Source organism: Dasypus novemcinctus, chromosome 24 (assembly GCF_030445035.2).
Source record: "Dasypus novemcinctus isolate mDasNov1 chromosome 24, mDasNov1.1.hap2, whole genome shotgun sequence".
Lineage (NCBI taxonomy): Eukaryota > Metazoa > Chordata > Mammalia > Cingulata > Dasypodidae > Dasypus > Dasypus novemcinctus.
The window spans coordinates 51202298-51221207 of NC_080696.1; positions in this window are offsets into that span (position 1 = coordinate 51202298).

Below are 18910 nucleotides of genomic sequence, written 5' to 3' on the forward strand. Positions count from 1 at the left end.
TTCAACAGTCTTATCTTCAAATTCACTGATGCTGTCTTCTGCCAGTTCCAATATGCTATTGAATCCCTCAAGGGTATTTTTTTTTTTTTTTAAGATTTATTTTTATTTATTTAATTCCCCTCCCCTCCCCTGGTTGTCTGTTTTCTGTGTCCTCTTGCTGCGTCTTGTTTTCTTTTGTCCGCTTCTGTTGTCGCCAGCGGCACGGGAAGTGTGGGCGGCGCCATTCCTGGGCAGGCTGCCCCCTCCTTCGCGCTGGGCGGCTCCCCCTATGGGTGTACTCCTTGCGCGTGGGGCTTCCCCTACGCGGGGGACACCCCTGCGTGGCACAGCACTCCCTGCGCGCACCAGCACTGCGCATGGGCCAGCCCCACATGGGTCAAGGAGGCCCGGGGCTTGAACCTCGGGCCTCCCATATGGTAGATGGACGCCCCAACCACTGGGCCAAAGTTCGTTTCCCTCAAGGGTATTTTAATATCTGCTACTCTGTTCTTCAGGTAGGTCCTTTTCATAATTTCCATCTCTGTATTGATACTCTCTTTGTGTTCATCTATCATTTTCCTGATATCCTTTAGCTCTTTGAGCATATTTAAGACCTTTTTTTTTTTTTTTGGGAGGGGGAGTAGGTACCAGGGCTGGGGATTGAACCTGGGACCTTGTATTTCAGAAGGCAGCGCTCAACCGCTAAGCTACATCAGCTCCCAAGGCCATTTTTTAAAAAGTTTTTGTCTGTTATAGACCAGGTCTCGTCTTCTTCATTGATGGTTTCTAATGCTTGTATTTTTTCCTCTTACTTGGACAATCACTTCCTGTTTCTTTGTAGGTTTTGTAATCTTTTGGTTGAAACCTGGACGTTTTGATATTTTAATGTGTTATCACTGCAATTTAGACGGTGAGGCATCTAAATTGCTGATATCCAGCTAGTGTTATGCCAGAGCTTTATTTGAATGTCCAGAGCTAACAACAACAACAAAAATTATGATAAAAAGAAAACCCCTTTCCCAGTCTTTGCAGATTAACCTGTGCTAGTGGTCTCCTTCAGGGCTTATCCATGTAAGGAGTTTAGAGAATGGCTCTAGGCCAAAGTGTAGGGGCCTCCCTTGTTCTTTCTGCGTCTTATCTCGGGCACACACTTGGCCCCTAGGAATTCCACCATTTACACAGTTACAAATGTCCCCCCTTCCCTAGGACACAGTTTTCTCATGGTCCTGGACACTGCACCCTATGTCCTACAACCAATACCCCCTTGTCGTAGGCAGCACGGCTTGACTGTTTGCCCATCGCATTCTATAGGAGAGCGCTGCAAGCTGCCTTCTACATGCAGGGCAAGTTCTGGGATGGTGAGTCCCACAGGTTGCCACCAGACAGATTGGGCCAGACATATATGCTCCAGTATGGCACAAGGGTTACTCTGCTTCCTTCAGAATTGGGACCAGGGAGCCACACTGGGAGTACGGGACAGTTCCACGCTGAGCTGGGGAGGGGTCGGGGAGGAGCCAGCCTGGTGCAATGAGACACTTTTAAGTGTCCTTTTCCTTTTTTTTTTTTTTTTAAGATGTAAATATTCAAGTAATCTTTTTAAAATTTTTTTAAAAAAATTTATTTTTATTTATTTCTCTCGCCTCCCCCCCCCAGTTGTTTTCTCTCTGTGTCCATTTGCTGTGTGTTCTTCTGTGACCACTTCTATCCTTACCTGCAGCACCGGGAATCTGTGTTTCTTTTTGTTGCGTCATCTTGCTGCGTCAGCTCTCCCTGTGGGTGGCGCCATTCTTGGGCAGGCTGCACTTTCTTTTGCGCTGGGTGGCTCTCCTTACAGGGCGCACTCCTTGCGCGTGGGGCTCCCCTACGCGGGGGACACCCCTGCGTGGCACGGCACTCCTTGCGTGCATCAGCACTGCACATGGGCCAGCTGCACACGGACCAAGGAGGCCCAGGGTTTGAACGGCGGACCTCCCATGTGGTAGACGGACGCCCTATCCATGGGGCCAAGTCTGCTTCCCTGGCCTTTTTCTTGACTTGGCTCTCATCCTATTACTTCAGTCCTTTAATTGTTTTTGGAATTTGTGAAAGCTGTTTCTGCCAGTTCTTGTTGGTTGTTCGTAGCTTCTGTGGAGAGACGAAGCCCTGAAGCATCTCACACCATGATCTTGGGGCAGTCTTGTATTTTGTTTTAATGAAAATTTTTATTGAGGTAATTGTAGATTCACATGTAGTTGTAAGAAATAACACAGAGAGGTCTCTGTGCACTTTGCCTAGTTTCCCCCAGCAGTAACATTAACAAAACCCAAGTGCAATATCACAACCAGGATATCCACTGATGTTATTCAGATTTCCCGTTTTACTTGTACTTGTTTGTGTGTGGGCATGAAGTTATATACAATTTTATTACCTGGGCTTCCTGTATCCACTACCAGTCAAGATACTAAACAGTTTCTACACAAAAGGGAACTCTCTCTTTGCCCCTTTGTGGCTGTATCCACCTTCCTTCTTCCTTACCCCCATATCTACCCCCTGATAACCACGACTCTTGTTCATTTCTAAAATTTTGTCATTTCAAAAATGTTATATAATTAAAATCGTACATTATATAACTTCCTGGGATTGGCTTTTTTTTTTTTTCTTAGCATAATTCCCTGGAGAGTCATCCAAAGTTTTGCAGATATCGGTAGTTTGTTCCTTTTTATTGTTGAGTAGCATTGCATGGTATGGATGAACCTTAGTTTCTTTCACGTTTACCTGTTAAAAGCACATCTCAGCTGGTTTCAGTCTTTGGCTCCTCTGCCTGCTTTTGTAAATAAAGTTTTATCGGAACATAGCCATGTCCGTTTATTTGCATATTGGCTATGGCTATTTTCTAGCGTTGAATAGTCACACCACAGACCCAATGGCCCACAAAGTCTGAAACATTTACTAAAGTTTGCCATCCCCTCTTCTAAACACTTAACACCTAGTAATCCACTGAACTGTTCTAACAGCCCTGTGTGATCTTTATGGTTATAATCCTCACTTTGCAGAAGAAGAAAGGGAGGTACAAAGAGATTAAGTAATTTGCTTAAAATCAAACAGCTGAACCAGCTGTGAACCCTGGCTTCCCTGCTCCTCACTCTCTAAAAGCCCCCCTACGTAAAATGCAAGCTTGCCGTCAGCTAACAGAACACTTCAGCACTTGCTGCTGCCTTTGCCCTATAAAGCTCTCCCTTTTCACCCCCTCATTGGAGCTCCCTTCTACTGGGATGGGATGCTGCCTGTCCCATTCATGAATTGCTCAATAAAGCCATGAGACCCTAAATTGCATGAAAAGGTGTTCTTTTAACACTTTCTTATAAGTATAATGTTTGGAGCAGAGCTAAAACTTCTTCCTAATTTGAATGTAACAATTCAATATAGGGTTTTTTCAAGCATTTCCAGGATTTAACTAAGGCTCAGGATCCAGGGCGGGCCCCCTGGCTTCACAGCTATATTTGCATTTGGAAAGTGACCACAGCCACTGTTGTCTTTTGCTTATCTCCCAAGGATTTTCAGATAAGGAAGAATGGGTGCGGAGAAACCTCCCTGGAACAGAGGGGGATGGGGGGTTGGGGTGGGGAAGTGGAGGCTAAATGATGGCTTTAGGAATAAATACCTTCTCTTCATTTAGATGGGAAGTTTTGTGCCCAGCTGAGAATTGTGTTTTTTTTTGTCTTTTTTTTGGGGGGGGGCGGCGGGGCCCTTGTAGGGTGATCAACTCTCCTGGTTTGTCTGGGACTGAGAGGAGGAAGTTTCTGGGTGGCACCCTTTCAAAAGTGCCAAAACTAGGCAAGTCCCAAGCGAACCAGATTAGTTGGTCATCCAGGTCTCAGCCTAGATTTGGAGGGGGGGGGGGGCCGATTTCAGAAGACAAAGAGGAAAAGCAGTCGTGTTTCCTACCTCTCTAAACCACCTGAGCGCTGCGTGTGGGCCCCTGGCCTCGGCCCATCCAGCGCCACAGCGTGTATTTCCTGAGCACAAGGGCCCTCTCCTACTTGACCCTCGTCATACTCAGGAGATCCATCATTCATGTCAAACTATTTTCTAATATACCCCTCTTGTTCAAATTTTCCCAATTATCCCAATAAGGTTCCTTATAGCTGCTTTTAAAAATAAAAATTTTGGGATGCAAAGATTACAGTTAGTTGTCACAACTCTTTCGTGTGTCCTTTAATCTAGACCTGGAACCATTCCCTAGCCTTTCAAGACAATGTATATATATTCTTCCCCAGAGTCTAGGCCAGTTCTACAGAATATCCTTAATTTGGAACTGCCTGAGGGTTATACAGGATTAGATTCAGGCCCAATACCTTTGACAAAATACTACAAAGGTGATGTATCCTTCTTGGGGAATGGTTTTTACATTTACAACTGCTGACAGTCCAGCCCCTTCAGATGGGAAAATATTGAAATCACTGAAGGGAGAGGTACTTTGCCCAAGGTAATAGGTCCTCCTTGGTTGGGGACCCTATTGTGGAGCTCTGGTTTCCTGATCCCTAGGCACCTGTGCATCTATCTGTTCAGCGTTCTTCTGTGTGCTTAGAAATGACTTATTTATCTTTTGTGCATAGGATGATTTTTCTGTTCACAACGCTGCTAAACACGCAGGCACGCGCACACACACACATACACAAAGCCACCTTTTTTTCCCATTATTTTTGCAATTCTCTCCAGCAAAGCCTGGACTGCCATTCTTTGCTTCAGACTTCCAAGCATCCAATCCTTCCTCTTTCAAGATAAGGCCTGTTTTTTTTTCCCCAGGTCTCAGGGGAACCACACCTACCAGAGGCTGCCGCTAGCAGTCTAGCATTGTTTGGCTTTCTCTGATAAGTTTCCATTACTGAAAACACTCCCTTTGGCTCTTACCTGTCTCCACTTTACTCTTAGATTTACTGAGATTTTAGCTTGATAGTTGGATGTTCCCTTTAGTCCTTTCTGAATTAACTAGGCAATTTGGTTCTAGGTCAGATACTGACCAAGAACTTAAAGATCTGGTACCTAATGGTTGTTCCTGGGGCTTGCAACTAGGGGCAGGACTGGGAACTGAGAATTAAGCAGCTTCCAAAGACCAGTGTCTCAAAGGACAACATTTTGCAGACCACCGCTTTAAACTAACTGGTATGCGTATATTGTATGTATATAAACTTACTATATTGAAGTACTTAATTTTTTTAATTTTTACTTTTTTAAGATTTTATTCATTTTATTTCTTTCCCCTCCCCCCCCCCCAGTTGTCTGCTCTCTGTGTCCATTCGCTGTATGTTCTTCTGTGACTGCTTCTATCCTTATCAGCGGCAACGGGAATCTGTGTTTCTTTTTGTTTGCGTCATCTTGTTGTGTCCACTCTCCGTGTGACTCAGGTGTTAAGGCCTCGACCCTGGGTTCAATCTCTGGGGCCTCCTGGTGAAGAAGAAGAAAAAGCATGCCTGTGCAGCAAGTTGAGTGCCTGTGTGAGTGCCCACAACAAAGGTCCCCAGGGTTGAATCCTGGTGAATCCTAGAGGAGAAAAAAACAAAACAAAACAAGAAGACAAAAAGAGAAATAGACACAGAAGATCAGACAGCGAATGGACATGGTCAGCAAAAACGGCATGGTAGGGGAGGGAAGGAAAAGAAAAAAATATATAAAAAGAATAAATTTGCAGGTGGCAGACTTGGCCCAGTGGTTAGAGTGTCTGTCTACCACATGGGAGGTCCGCAGTTCAAACCCCGGGCCTCCTTGACCCGTGTGCAGCTGGCCCATGCGCAGTGCTGATGCGTGCAAAGAGTGCCGTGCCACGCAGGGGTGTCCCCCACGTGGGGGAGCCCCACGCACAAGGAGTGCGCCCTGTAAGGAGAGCCGCCCAGCGGGAAAGAAAGTGCAACCTGCCTAAGAATGGCGCCACCCACACGGAGAGCTGACACGACAAGATGACGCAACAAAAAGAGACACAGATTACCATGCTGCTGATGACTACAGAAGCGGACAAAGAAGACGCAGCGAATAGACACCGAGAACAGACAACCAGAAGGTGGGGGGGAGGGGAGAGGAATAAATCTTAAAAAAAAAAAAAGAATAAATTTGCTATGAACATTTGAAAAATAAAGTAAGTTACAGACGTTACAAAACCTGAGAGCCCCCCACCTTCTACCCAGGTGCTCAAATCTCTATTTTCCCGTGCTCCCTTATCTAATCTATGTTGAAGTTTTCTCTGTTCTATCTTCAAATTAGTCTCTAAATCCATCCTTTTCTCCTATACTCTCCTAATCTGAGCCCACATTTGCTTTCACCTGGAGTTCTGCAACAGATTCCTATCTGGTGTCCTTTCCCACCCTAGCCCTCCATACACTTGGAAAATGCAAGCCAGATTACATCACTCTGCTAATAACACCTTCAGTGGCTACTGCTGTTAGGAGAAGTCACGGGCTTCTTGTATGGTTGACAAGGCCCCTCACGCTCAGCGCCTGCCTCCCCTTCCCCTTCCGGCATTTGCCTTACTCCCCTGCCTCTGCTCCCCGCACTCCGCTCACACCAGGGTCCTCTCCATCCCTGGACACCCCAACTGTCTGTACTTATAACTGGTTGGATTGTCCCCCCATCCCCACCTCCAGAACTCAATCTTTAAGAAAAGGTTACCCCACACTAATGTAAGATGTTATTAATAAGGGAAAATGTGAGAAGGGGAAGGGGTGGGGTATATGGGAATCCCCTATAATTTTGATGTAACTTTGTGTAATCTAAAACTTCTTTAAAAAAAAAGGAAAAGAAAAGGCTGACTTCTCAAAGCTCTCATGGAAAGAATGAGGGAAATGATGTCCAAGATATGTTGTGAGATGAAAAAAGCAAGGTGTATGTGTGTGTTGCATGTATGTTGCCATTTAACTAAAAAAAGGAAGAATATCCCCCTCTTCCTGTGTACATGATGAGAAGAACTCTGAAAGGATTCAAGGGGAACAGGTTTCCTCCAGGGAAGGAAACTGGGCATCTCGGGGAGAGAGGAAGGGAGGAGATTTTCACCCTAATTCTTTTGAAACTTTTGAATTTTGAAGTACATGAATGTTTTAGTTAATTAAAGTAAATAAACAAATAAATACAATCAAGCCTAACTAACAAAATAAGTAGTTCTGTGGTTATCCTCTAGCTTATTATTTATATGATATGATACGATTTATTTCTTCTGTAGCACTGAGTGTAATCTGTAATGATCTTGCTTGTTTATTGTTAATTTTTCTTTACTCTCCCCCTGCCCTTCACATGCAGCACAAGATTACAAACTCTGACAGTGCTGTTCTCTGTGTTGCTTTCTGCTATACTCCCAGGGATTATAAGTAGTAGTAACTCAATAAATATTTGTTGAATGAATGATAAGATGGGAAGAAAATATGCAATAATCCACTTGGGGACTCAGGTCATGCATACCCGAACCCTAGGCCCTGTTGGCTTGGACCCCGGATCCCCACCCCACTCCCATCGAATACTCAGGCATCCTCTATAACATCTGTGCCAAGTGGGTGTGGGCCAGAGGCTTATGGAACAGGTTAGAGTCAGCAAGGTAATGCAGGATTATTTTACTCACTCTGGGCCTTAACTTTCTTGCCTGTAAAATGGGCAGAGTGAACAAGTCTGCGATTGCCCAACTTTGATCATTCCTGCTCTGTCGGTGTAATTTTTGCCATATGCATCTACCACCTGTATTATTTAGGTAGTTAGCATTTTTTCTTGAAATCGATTTACTTACTTTTAGTTATATAAATTTTATTTCAAAAGAAATACATATCTCAGTGAGATAAATCAACATGTAAGTGAGAAGACCCATATCACTTGCCACAAATGGAAGGTAAGAGCGAAAGTAAAGACAGTGAAACAATGCAATGTGATTAATTGTGGCTAGCTGGTGTTGCCTGCTTGGGTTTCAGGTCTGTTTGTCCTTCAAAAAGGAGATAGCATCACACTGAGACTTTCTACGAGAGATAGAAGAATTGGAAAAGGATTGGAAAAGGGTTGATTGTCTCACAGTGTGATTAATTATCTCAATATTTTTGCAAAAAAATCATCTCACCTGTTCTTGGGGAAATGTTGAGTTCAGACTGCTCATATTGCAAAGGAGGAAAATGAGACTCAGAACAGGGACTAGACTTTCCCAGGACACTCATCTGGTAATCCATCAAGTTGCTTGGACTACAAACGAGACTGGAGCTCTTTGATAATAGGAATCAGGGTCTGGCACCTAGTGGCACTCAAGAAATGTTTCCTAACATGACAGCTATTAGAGGTCATTCTATTCTATGAGATTTCTCTCTTATGGGGCAACTGAAATGAGATCATGTTGATCCTTAACTGGACTGTCAGTTCACTGAGGGCAGGGAATGTATCTTGTGATTTTTGTGTGTGTATAATGTATTTTTTTTTAAGACAGGTTTTTTTTTTTTAAAGATTTATTTATTTTTTCCCCCAACCCTTATTGTTTGTGCTGTCTGCTCTCTGTGTCTGCTCGTCTTCTCTTTAGGAGGCACCGGGAACCAAACCTGAGACCTCCCATATGGGAGAGAGGCACTCAGTTTCTTGAGCCACCTCAGTTCCCTGCTTTGCTGTGTATCTCATTGTGTTTACTCTTTGTGTCTCCTTGTTGCATCATCTTGTTACGTTAGCTCGCCACACCTGTCCATCGCACCAGATTGCTATCTTGCTTGTCTTCTCCAGGAGGTACCAGGAACCAAATCTGGGACCTCCCATATGGTAGGTGGAAGCCCAATTGCTTGAGCCACATCTGGTGATGTATTTTTTATCACAACTTTATTGAGAGAGAATTCACATGTCATACAATTCATCAATTTAAAATGTATTAATTCAGGGCGGTGGACTTGGCCCAGTGGTTAGGGCGTCCGTCTACCACATGGGAGGTTTGCAGTTCAAACCCCGGGTCTCCTTGGCCCGTGTGGAGCTGGCCCATGCTCAGTGCTGATGCGCAAAAGGAGTGCCGTGCCACGCAGGGGTGTCCTCCGCGTAGGCGAGCCCCATGTGCAAGGAATGCACTCCGTAAGGAGAGACGCCCAGCGTGAAAGAAAGTGCAGCCTTCCCAGGAATGGTGCCGCACACACGGAGAGCTGACACAAGATGACACAACAAAAAGAAACACAGATTCCCATGCCGCTGACAACAACAGAAGCAGACAAAGAAGAAGGCGCAGCAAATATATACAGAGAGCAGACAACCGGGGTTGGGGGGAAGGGGAGAGAAATGAATAAATAAATAAATCTTTAAAAAAAAAGATATGAGAGGGAAGCTTGGTACATCAAGAATGAAGGAAAAGGAACAGAAAAAAAAATAAAATGTACAATTCAGGGAGCGGATGTGGTTCAAGGGGTTGAGTGCCTGCTTCCCGTGCACAATGTCCTGGGTTTAATCCCTGGTACCTCCTGAAAAAAAAGATACAATTCAATGATTTTTTAGTGTATTCACACAGAATTTTGCAATCATGACCATAATCAATTTTAGAATACTTTTACCACCCCAAAAAGAAGCCTTATCCATATTAGCAGTCACTTTTCACTTCCCCCTCAACTCCCCTGGCCCTGGGCAACCACTAATATACTTTCTGTCTCTATGGATTTACCTATTCTGGACATTTCATACAAATGGAATCATATAACATGTGGTCTTTATTGTCTGGCTTCTTTCACTTAGCACAATGTTTTTGAGGTTCATCCATGTTGCAGCACATGTCCACACTCATTCTTTTTAATTGTTGAATGATATTTCATTGTATGGATGTATCACATTTATTTATGTATTCATTAGCTGGTTGATATTTAGATTGTTTTCAAGGGAAGCAGACTTGGCCCAGTGGATAGGGCGTCCATCTACCACATGGAGCGCGCCCCATAAGGAGGAGAGCTGTCCAGTGCAAAAAAAGTGCAGTCTGCCCAGGAATGGCGCCACAAACACGGAGAGCTGATGCAACAAAAAGAAACCGATTCCCATGCTGCTGACAACAACAGAAGCAGACCAAAAGAAGAACATGCAGCAAATGAACCCAGAGAACAGACAACTGGAGTGGGGAGGGGGAAGGGGAGAGAAATAAATAAAATAAATCTTTAAAAAAAAAAAGATTGTTTTCAAGATTGTTTTCATTTTTCCACCATTATGAACAATGCTGCTGGGAATATTTGTGCACACGTTTGTGCACAGACATATGTTTTCATTTCTCTTGGTTACATATCTAGGAGTGGAGTTGCTGGGTCATATGGCAATTCTATGTTTAACTTATTGAGGAACTGCCAGACTGCTTTGCAAAGTGGCTTCATAATTTTACATTGTATCTTGTAATATTTTGTGTCCTATGTTAGTGCGGGGCTTTTGGCTGCAAGATATGAAGACTCACTCGAGTTATTTTAGGAAAGGGCAGGCTTGTGGTTTTAAAGATATTTGTAGGAATAAGGAAAAGCTGGAATATTTTTTGTAGAATCATCCCTCATAGGAACCCAGCAACAGCCAAACAAGAAGCCTCCCAGGATGGACAGAATCATAAGAGACTCTCACCTCACCCAGCTTGGCCCTGCTGCCCTCCCTCTGCATGCACTGGATGCCCCGAGTGAGTTCCCATCTTTGGGCCTTTGCACTTGCTGTTCCTTCTGCTGGCAATGCCCTTCCTCAGATATTTTTATTTTTATATATTTATTTAATCTATTTATTTTTCAAGATTTATTTTATTTATTTCTCCCCACATCCTTGGTTGTTTTGCACATGCTCTCTGCTCTGTGTCTGTTTGTTGTGTGCTCGTCTTCCCAGGGACCAAACCCAGGAATTCCCATGTGGGAGGAAGGCACCCAGTGGTTTGAGCCACATCCAATCCCTTTTTTATTATTTTATTTTATTTTATTTTTGTTTATCCTCATCATTCATGTGTCCCCTCAAATGGCAACTCCTCTCAGGAGCCTGCTCTGACATCCTAAAGTAGCTCACCAACTCCCAGTCTCTGTTATATTACCCTCAATTATTTCTTTCATAAATGCACTTGTTTACTTTGGGATTCCCTGTCCTCCTGCTCCAAAGATGTTCACTTCCTAATCCCTGAAACCTATGGATATATTACCTAATATGGCAAAAGGAATTTTGCTGATGTGCTGAAGCTAGGGAATTTGGGATGGGAATATTATCCTGGATGATCTGGGTAGGTTCAAGAGTCCTTATAAGGGAAACAGACTTGGCCCAGTGGTTAGGGCATCCGTCTACCACACGGGAGGTCTGCGGTTCAAACCCCAGGCCTCCTTGACCCGTGTGGAGCTGGCCCACACGCAGAGCTGTGCGCTCAAGGAGTGCCCTGCCACATAAGGGTGTCCCCCGCGTAGGGGAGTCCCACGCGCAAGGAGTGCGCCCCGTAAGGAGAGCCGCCCAGCACGAAAGAAAGTGCAGCCTGCCCAGGAATGGTGCCGCGCACACACGGAAATCTGACGTAGCAGGATGATGCAAGAAAAAGAAACACAGATTCGAGTGCCACTGACAACAACAGAAGAGGACAAAGAAGAACACGCAGCAAATAGACACAGAGAACAGACAACTGTTGAGAACAGACAACTGGGGTGGGGTGGGGAGGAGGACAGAAATAAAGTAAATAAATAAATCTTAAAAAAAAAAAAGAAAAAAAGAAACACAGATTCCCGTGCCGTTGACAACAACAGAAGCAGACAAAAGAAGAAGATGCAACAAATAGACACAAAGAACAGACAACCGGGATGGGGGGGAAGGGGAGAAAAATAAATAAATAAATAAATCTTTAAAAAAAAAGAGTCCTTATAAAAGGGAAGCAGGAGGGCCAGAGACAGAGAAGGAGATGTAAGTGATGCAGTGGCTGGATTTGAAGAGGGAGGAAAGGGCCGTGAGCCAAGGAATGCTGGCAGCCTCCAGAAGCTGGGAAAGGTACCGGCCAGCTTGTTCCCTGGAGCCGCCAAAATGCACACAGTCTTGCATTTTAGCCCCAAAGGACCCATTCCAGACTTCTGACCTTCAGGACTAGATGGTAATGCATTTGCTTTGTTTTCAGGCACTAATTTGTTAGAGCAGCAAGAGGAAATGAATACAGCAGTCGATAGGAAATGAATACAGCGCAGAGGATGAGTGAATGAAGACGACCTCCTGGGCATGCTAAAGTGGTGGGCTAGCCTGGGTGGAAAGGTTGCAGCATCTCATTCATGTGTTCTAGCAAAGTCTGGGGCTTTGCCTCAGAACTCGGTTACTTTCGTCAACTCTGGGCCTCTCTGGGTGTTCTTGTTTCCCCTCCTGACACCTGCCAACTTCCCTCTACCTTGCTTGACTCTTAGTCAAATTCGTTTTGTCTTTTAAAAACCTTTTTTATCATATATTATCATATTTTGATCCTTTCTTTAATGTCTTTATAATTATAAATAGTGTTAGTGGTTTTTTCTAAACATCCTACCATCTGCAGTTCTAGGGGTCCAATCCCACAGTTTGCTTCGTCTGCTGACTCCTAGGTCACAGAGGATTGTTTCTGTCAGTGTATTTCGGATCATTTAACCCCAAGGCCTCTTTCCTACCCTTGTATATGCATTTCAACCCAATACCCTTCGTTTCTTGGTTTCTGAGACTGATGTCACCTTCCTCTCTGACTGTCAGAGTATCACACTTACTGGTTTGGTTTCAGTTCCATTTTTGTTTTTGGCATCTGGGGATTTCCCTCACTTTCTTATGAACTCAGTTATTCATTTGAAAGAATATTTGTTATCCTTTAGCAAGAATTTCCATGTGTTTTTGTATTGGGGGGGTAGTTTGCTTCAGGTTATCTAATGTACTATATTGCTGGAAATGGAATTTTTTTTAGTAACTTTTCTCCACCTTACAGCTTTGAATATTCAGTTTCTACTCCTTCATGTCCCATCCTAGTCACACTTTTCTCATCTGTCCTCTGTCCTTTCAGCTTCAAATCCTTTTATTAACTAGACCATTCACCCCATAGCTCCTAATTTAAATCTGTCCCAGTTGAAAATTTAATGGGTCAACCTGGTTTCTGTTTGGCCAGATATTTTTTAGGCCAACCTACCTTGTAAATTACTGACCAGACCATGCATTGGTTGCCCTTGGGACCGATGCCCATGTCTGACCCAGTCAGCTGTGCTGTGAGCTGAAGAGACAAGTAACGTGACACCAAAGACAGTGATTTATTCCCTTTGTTTAGAAGGACCTGTGTGTGGGGCAGGCATCAAGATTTTGATGTGTACAGTGACTTATCCTTAGCAGACTCTGCAGTGGAGTTGATTGATAATAGCTAGAAGATTTTTACTTTTATTTGTTTAAGTTAGAATCTTAACTTTGCTTATACAGTCACCCTTGGTATGGTTATTCTTTTCACGCCCCAACACATCCACTTGTTTGATGTTCCTTCTCTATAATTACTAAATAATTGGAAGAGGGTTTTTAATCCTGTTAAATAAGTTCATTGTCATCACTTTAAAACTCAATTAAAAAAAAAAAAAGAGGAAGAAGTTGCCTAATTTCAAGGCTATCTTTAAATTTCAAGCCAATCTTTAAAAGCCCTGAGATTCCAAAAGATGGAGTGCCATGCAGCGGATAAAACATAATGAAGTTGCTCAACATGTACCAATAGATATGTAAATATCAACTATATACTTAAAGTAAAAAGCAAAACAAAAACAAGAGGGGCAAAGCAGTATGTATAGTATGCTATCATTTGTGTTACAAAAATTTATATATGTATGTGTTTATTTGCAAATGCATATGTTAAGGAAAATCTAAGAAATTAACAATAGTGGTTGTCTTTCAGAGGGGAATTGGGTGGCTGAGGGATTTTCACTTGCATCTTCTTTGTAAAATTTAAAAAGAAAGAAAGAAGGAAAGAAAGGAGAGAAGGAAATGTTATAATAACCCCGGAGCCAAAGTAAGGAGAATGTGCTGAAGAAAGGCTCATTTGCATCTCTCAAGAGGAGTGGGGTTGAAGATTAAAATAGTTCTTCCAAGCCTCTACCGCACAAATCTTTGCCCTTCCCACTGGCAGCATTCCCCAATTCTCACTTGAATTGATACTTGGTGAGTGTTTGGGTCTCAAGTCTATATACTAAGCCTGGTAAAAAGGTTTGAGGGGGAAACGGACTTTGGCCCAGTGGTTAGGGCGTCCGTCTACCATATGGGAGGTCCGCGGTTCAAACCCCGGGCCTCCTTGACCCGTGTGGAGCTGGCCATGCGCAGTGCTGATGCGCGCAAGGAGTGCGGTGCCACGCAAGGGTGTCCCCCCCACGCGCAAGGAGTGCGCCCGTGAGGAAAGCCGCCCAGCGTGAAAAGAAAGAGCAGCCTGCCCAGGAATGGCGCCGCCCACACTTCCCGTGCTGCTGACGACAACAGAAGCGGACAAAGAAACAAGACGCAGCAAATAGACACCAAGAACAGACAACCAGGGGAGGGGGGGAAATTAAATAAATAAATAAATTAAAAAAAAAAAAAAGGTTTGAGGTATGAGAAAGAATGTGGAGGCCAAAACATAGCCCTCCTAGCTTGGTCTTTTTAAATATTTGACTCTGAATCACAGTGAAAAATACATTTCACACTGTGATTCAATATACGCTTGTACTTACATGTCTTGAGATAAAAATTTTGAGAAACAATATTTGCTATGTAAGATCCCCCCTGATATTTCTTATCCATTACAGTTTTTAAAAATAGTGGATAGATTCAATTACATTAATTTCCAAATACACTATTGGGTCTTGACTCACTATTTGGAAAACATTATATTGACTATGAAGCCTTTTGGAGATAGTGATTTTGCCATTTTCAAGGATGTCCCTTTGCATTTGAACCAAAAAGCTCCAGCTCTGATCTCCAGCCCCAGTGATTTTGCCATTTGGAGACTCTGAGCTGCTTTGATCTAAAACACAGCCATCGCTAGAGAATTTCCCTGTCTTCTCCCCCGCTCCACCTTCTCATTCCTCTTCTAGTGCTGGGAAGATGCTAAGCCTGCCATCTCTGCCATCTTTGAACTTATTTATTTATTTATTTATTTTTTAAATATTTATTTATTATTATTATTTTTTAATTACATTAAAAAAAATATATGAGGTCCCATTCAACCCCACCGCCCCCGCCCCCCACTCCCCCCACAGCAACACTCTCTCCCATCATCGTGATACATCCATTGCACCTGGTAAGTTCATCTCTGAGCATCACTGCACCCCATAGTCAATGGTCCACATCATAGCCCAGACTCTCTCACGTTCCATCCAGTGAGCCCTGGGGGGATCTACAGTGTCCCGTAATTGTCCGTGAAGCACTATCCAGGACAACTCCACGTCCTGAAAACGCCTCCACATCTCATCTCTTCCTCCCGTTCCCCACACGCAGCAGCCCCCATGGCTACCGTTCCCACACCCATTTCACATTTCCTCTGTGGACATTGGATTGGTTGTGAACTTATTTAGAAAGTGTTCATTTATAAACTCTCTGCTTCCTTCTTTATATTTTGAGGTTTCTAGGACTTGTTAGAAAGCTGCTTTTAAAAAATTTTTTTTTATTTTTAAGGGAGGTACCAGGGATTGAATTGAAACTGGCACCTCGTCCATGGGGAGCAGGTAGTCAATCACTGAGCTATACCCACTCCCCAGAAAGCTGCTTTTAAGACAGAGGTACAAGGAAATCCATTGTATTAGAAACACGAATGAAACAACCTGAAAGTCCATTAATAAATACGGTTAAATAAATTATGCTGTTTCATCATATACTATAACAGCAGTTTAAAAAAACAACAAGGCAGCTCTCTACGTATCTTATCCTAAGGTTTATAGGATTCTTATGGAACAATTTCCACAAGAAATTAAGTGATAAAACAAGGGGCAAAACATTGTGAATAGTATGCTTTTGTTTGTAAAAGGAGTAACACATGTAAGGTTGAATATTCATAGAATGTCTCTGGGAGCACAAGTGAAAAACTGGTGGTAGCAGTGCCCCTGGGAAGGAGAAAGGGGAGCACGAGGGAACAGGGGTGGAGAGAAACTTACTTTTCATTATTTTATCTTTTTATACCTTTTGAATTTCTACCATTATTTTTAAGTTTTTTATTTTCATAGCTCTGACTGAGATATGAAAATTACTCATTTCATAATTGAATATACTACAATGGGTACTTTAAAAAATAGCAACTTTTTTGAGATATAATTCACATGCCACAACATATACCCTTTTTCAGTGTCCAGTTCAGTAGTTTTTGTTATATTCACAGAACATTTTCATCACTCTGAATAGAAACCCCATGCCCATAGTAGTCATTCCCCATCCCTTCATCCTCACTCCAACTCCTCCAAGCCTGTGTAACCACTTATCTACTTTCTCTTTCTACAGATTTGCCTATTCTAGACATTTCATATAAATGGAATCATACAAGGTTTGTCCTTTGGTGACTGGCTTTTTCACTTCATCCATGTTGCAGCAGGTATTAGTACGTCATTCTCTTCTATGGCTGAGTAATATTCTGTTGCATGGATATTCCACATTTGGTTTATCTATTGATTTGTTTATGGACACTTTGTTCCCACCTTCGGCTATTGTGAGTAATGTTGGTATGAACATTGGTATACGGGTTTTTGTGCAGGCACGTTTTCAGTTCTTTTGGGGATATACCTAGGAGTGGAATTGCTGGGTCATATGTTAAAACTCTTTGGTTAACTTTTTTTTTTTAAAGGTTTATTTATTTTTTTATTTCTCTCCCCTTCCCCGCCCTGCCCCCCCCCCCAGTTGTCTGCTCTCTGTGTCCATTCGCTGTGTGTTCTGTGTCTGCTTGTATTCTTGTTAGTGGCAACCAGAATCTGTGTCTTGTTTTGTTGCGTCATCTTGCTGTGTCAGCTCTCCATGTGTGTGGTGCCATTCCTGGGCAGGCTGCACTTTTTTTCACGCTGGGCGACTCTCCTTATGGGGCGCACTCCTTGCGTGTGGGGCTCCCCTATGTGGGGGACACCCCTGCGTGGCACGGCACTCCTTGCACATATCAGCACTGTGAGTGGGCCAGTTCATCACACATGTCAGGAGGCCCTGGGTATGAACTTTGGACCTCCCATGTGGTAGGCGGATGCCCTATCCATTGGGCCAAATCCGCTTCCCTGGTTAACATTTTGAAGAACTGTCAAATTATTTTCCAAAGCTGCTGCACAATTTTATATAGCCACCAGCAATATATGTTAGTGTCTGTCTTTTTTATTTTAGCAATTTTACCATGTGTACTCCTTACATTTGATAGCAAATTATATCCTCCCAAAGCAAATAAATTTAATGTGTAAGTTCCAGGAAGAAAAAACAAACTGGGCTCCAAATTCTTCTTGCTGTAGAGTCAATTACCAGTTATGGCAAGGGGCAAGTCTGTTGCAGCCAGCCCAGGTGCCAATTCCAACTGTCTCATGTGCCATCTTTGGCACAAAAAGCACAGGTCATCAGCTCCTGACCTAGGTGTAAAGCAAGAGAGGTGAACAAGGTTATTCTGAGTTTAAAGGATCAGTCTGTTCTCCACAACTAAGAAGTAGTCTTAAATGAGACTCTCAGAGAGTTTCTGTTTTTTCTTCCATTCTTTCTTTTAAGCCAAACAACAAACAAAACATTCATTAGCCCTAAATCCCTCCTCTCTGTCTCTCTGTTGGTCTCTCTCTGTCCCTCAGCTGTGTGCCTTTCCTGGGGAAAGGAGTAGGTCAGAGTACAGCCTGTGGGTGGAGACTGGGCCACCTTGTTTTCTGATGAGGTATTTTGAAATAAGAGTTTTAGGTATGATCAGGACTTGCTTAGGTTTCCACCTAAGCAATCTTCTTTTACTTGCAGGGAAATTTCAAAGTAATAACTATAATGAGGCAAAATGGGGGTAGGGTGGGAGGAAATTGTTACTAGCCCTTGGGTATTAATTCCTGCAAACCTCAAGTTTGGAGCTGCCATACGTAATCGTGATTAACATTTAGTGAGTGTGTACTTTGTGTCTGACACTGTTTTTAGGGTTTTCAATGTAGTGCTTTATTTAATCCTCACAAGAACCCTAAGCCATAGATACTATTATTGTTACCATGGCCATTTTAGGAAATAGAGGCCGAGGGAGCTAATGTAATTGGCCATTATCACAGTTTATAAGTAGCAGAACCAGCTTAGCAAGCTGGGAAATGACTGCCAAATCCCACACTCTTAACTACTAACTATAATGTCAGATAATAAAAGAGGGGAGAATGCAGGGGGTCATTAGAGGGGCAGGAACAGAAGCAGAACCTCTTGGCTGGACCAGACACCTGAGAAACTAAGCATTTCCCTCATTCACTCTTAAGCAGACATGTCCATGGCTGAACATATTAGATGCTTGTAACCCCAGATTCCTTTGCAGCTAGGGGTAACCATTCTGCAAGCTGGTGACCCAGTTCCCAGAGTAATGACACACAAGGGAACACCTGTTGGTGGGGGGAGGAGAGTGTATGTAGAGCAAGTTTTCTACTTTAGGAAAAAAGGATAGGCACAATGTCTTCTTTTTTCTTAAAGATTTATTTTATTTATTTATCTCCCCTTCCCTCCATTGTCTGCTCCCTGTGTCTATTTGCTGCATGTTCTTCTGTGTCTGTTTGCATTATCTGGCAGCACTGGGAAACTGTGTCTTTTTTGTTGTGTCATCTTGCTGTGCCAACTCTCCGTGTGTGCAGCGCCACTCCTGGGCAGCCTGCGCTTTTATCATGCAGGGCAGCTCTCCTTACTGGGTACACTCCTTGTGTGTGGGCACCCCTATGTGGGGGCATCCCTACGTGGCACGGCACTCCTTGCGCGTGGCAGCACTGCTGGTGGGCCAGCTTACCACATGGATCAGGAGGCCCTGGGGATCAAACCTTGGACCGTCGATATGGTAGACAGAGGCTCTATCAGTTGAGCCATGTCCACTTCCCACAATGTCCCTCTTGAC